Here is a 3,342-nt window from a genome sequence, read left to right as displayed (position 1 = left end):
CAACTGTTCACAGCAGACATGAGACTTTTTCTTGTGCTTTAAGGGATAGTCCACCAAAAAATGAAAAAATATGTCATCATTTACTCACCCTCATGTCTTTTCAAATCTGTATGACTTTCTTCTGTGGAACACAAAAGACAATATTTTGAACACTGTAACGAATACTTGTAGTTTTTACAGATAAGCACTGTAAAAACGCTACAGTGAAAACCTGTTAATTGGTTAACTGTAATTTGCCCTTACCCTATATGGTGAACTAACATTACATTGAATTATATGCATAGGCGGAGGATGAACCAACTCCAGGGTAAGGCTAAAAGCAGCCAAGTGTATTAAACATCGTAAACCCGTCTTTTTAGGCAAGAACCAGACATGGGTGTCATGTAGGCTAACAAAATATGTTTAATGGGATTGAATTTGTATTTAACGTTATTACAATTTAATAAAAACATTAGAAATTGATAATTATATATTTTATTTCCTTGGTTATTCAAACAGCGAATAAATTATAGGTATATAGAAAGTGACATTATCACTAACTTTGATCTATCGCGAGTTTAAGCACTCTCAAAAAAACAAAACAAAACTAGCGTTATAATCACTGAAGCTGTATACACTGTGAAATGAATCTTTTACTTGCATTGTACGCGCACGCACTCAAAACTGATGAGTTTCAGCGATGACTCATCTAAACGCCTCTGATTGGCCATTGCATTCCTAAGCTCGACAGAATTGTGTGTGATTGGTTAAAATGCGCAACACTTTAAAATGCCTAAAATGAAATACAGTGCAACAAGAGCAGATCTTAATTTAATGCCACAATCGACACTGCCTATTCATTTTCGCTTTGTTAGCAACAGACGTAATAGATTTAATTTGTTTGTGCAGGGGGATTTTTTTTCCAATTTAGTAGCATTTTTGCCCCAAGTCCCTATGGCCAGCCTTACACATGCTCCATCTTTGATTATATGTCATTTTTACTGTCAATTTTGTGGTTTTCGTGGCAAGTAAAAACTGAATTACCATAAAATGATGGTGAAAAATGTAAAGTCTCCAGAAGTCTCCACATGACGCATGATTGTGTTATATTTGTATGTTTGGTTAATGTTTATTGCATTATTTTAAAGTTGTGTGTTACACTAATAGAGTTTAGTCTTGTCTATATATGAGTTTTTGTTTTGTTTCCTGTTGTACCATCTGTACATATTATGGTACAAATAATTTGGTACTTTGGTATATTAACATTATACTGCTTAATAAAATATACAGTTATAAGTTATGAAATTATATGAAGGCAAGTAATCAATGATAGAATTTTCATTTTTGAAAATTCCCAGAGGGGCTTTCCAATATTTTGGCACTGCTTTGGGTGAGCTTTAGAATAAAGCCTCAGGCCAGCCTCAACTGCATAGGGAGCAAAGCCATAATCACAGCATAAGGTAGCTTTTCAGTGGCTTTTCTGACCTCCATGTTTATTACAAGCCATTATTCCTCATCTTCTACAATCCTAGGCATCTTTACATTTCCTCTTCTGCTTTTTCTTCTACAAAGCCCTTAATGATAGGTGTGCATGCAGCAGGGAATCGGCGGGACATATGTGTGGGTGTGGGAAGGCAGGAGTCATCATTTGACATTATCCAAACGTACTTTTCCTGAAAGTGGGGGAAATGTGCCTCAAATATCCCTCGTCATTGTTGAGTAGTCTAATGATCCTGTCTGCTGGAAAAGTTGAAGAGGGCGGCCGGATTACCTTTCAGCTATTTTGATTACGCTTTTTGTGTGCATGTGTGTAGTGGGAGATGTTCCTGTGAGGCCCATTAGACTTACAGGCGGCCTGAGTGAGAAAAGAGAGAATTTCTTTCCTTTAGAGATCTGCGCTCATCACCTCACATAAAGGCCACTTAGACAGACGCTAAAGCACATAGGAGGCGCTGATGGAGGGCAGAACTTCTAAAGGTAGGAGTTGAGCTTTTATGCTCTTCTAAGGTAGAGTTTCTTCCCCCTAAACTTCCTGGACCATTATATGGTCTATTTCATTTATCTCTAACCCCAGTCGACCCAGTAATGAGTGTTGGCTTTTATGATTATACTTGAGACATTTGAGTTGGATCTGAATGACCTTTCAAATCCCATAATTTTCATTCATATCATAAACCGGCTATTTTATTGCTGTGTTCTTCTTGCCCTCCAACCCTTGTGGAGCTCCATTTGGCCTCTGTGCATTCAGTCGATCTGTCCTATCCTGGCTTTAGGGTGAAGCTCAGGTCCCCGCTGTTGTCACAAATTATATGTCAGAGGCACGACGAAGCCATTCGTAGGAGCCGTGCTGGGTCTGTATAATTTAACACATACTGTAGCACTCAGCACTGGGCTGGTGCCAAAATGCGCAACTGCACATCTCATCTAATCGTATTCTGCTCCACACAGCACCATGCAGTCCTTCATAATTGGCTCTTTGAATAGGTGTTTTGTTAGGTACGGTTAGTCATACCCCATAAGAGAGCAGACGCTCCTGTCCACAAGTGGCCTGACTGAGTTTAATTCACAATAATTTTTGTTGATAGTCTTGCACTATTTTATGACAATTTAGCACCCCCAAATATTGTATTAGTGTAATGAAAGTCATTATTGTGAACAATGGAAGGTCCATAAATTGGTCATGGGAATTTGGGAGGAAAATTGAGGAAAATATTTCACTCAAATGGTGTTTCTTTCTTCTGTTAACCAAACAGTTGCTGGCAGCCAATGACTTCCATAGTATTTTCCCCAATACTTTGAAAGCCAATGGCTACCAGCAACTGTTTGGTTACCAACATTCTTCAAATATCTTCTGTTGTGTTCAGAAGAAAGAAAGTCATAAAGGTTTGGAACAACATGAGGGTGAGTAAATGATGACAAAATGTCATCATTTTGTCATCATTTACAATCATAACAAAAACTTTGCATTTTATGTTATGATTTCACTGGACCGGAGAGCTTTCTGATGAGACATGAAGAAATGAAGTGTGCATCTGTGAGCAGCTGAATAGTAGTGTACAGAACACCGCCAGCCTGTACCACTTATGAGTGAGTCTGCCACTGACTAGAGGGAAGAATAATACTGAATGTAACCACTGTTAAAGTTTTTGAACGTTAAAGGACTTGTAAGTGTTGATACAAAGTGATATAACCAGAGATAGCTCATTGCAGCCATCTGGTTTTGGCAAAGTGATGAGAGATCACATAATCACAGATATTAAAGGGTGTTGACAGATTTTAGTGGGGGGTTGTGATGAAAGGAATTATAGAGTCTAGCATGTCCTATGGCCCAACTTATTTATTACAATGTTATACACATGTTAA

This window comes from Sinocyclocheilus rhinocerous, unplaced genomic scaffold (assembly GCF_001515625.1).
Source record: "Sinocyclocheilus rhinocerous isolate Xijiao unplaced genomic scaffold, SAMN03320098_v1.1 scaffold75, whole genome shotgun sequence".
In the NCBI taxonomy this organism is placed as follows: domain Eukaryota; kingdom Metazoa; phylum Chordata; class Actinopteri; order Cypriniformes; family Cyprinidae; genus Sinocyclocheilus; species Sinocyclocheilus rhinocerous.
The sequence above is the reverse complement of the archived record's forward strand: the minus strand, read 5'-3'. Positions refer to the sequence as shown.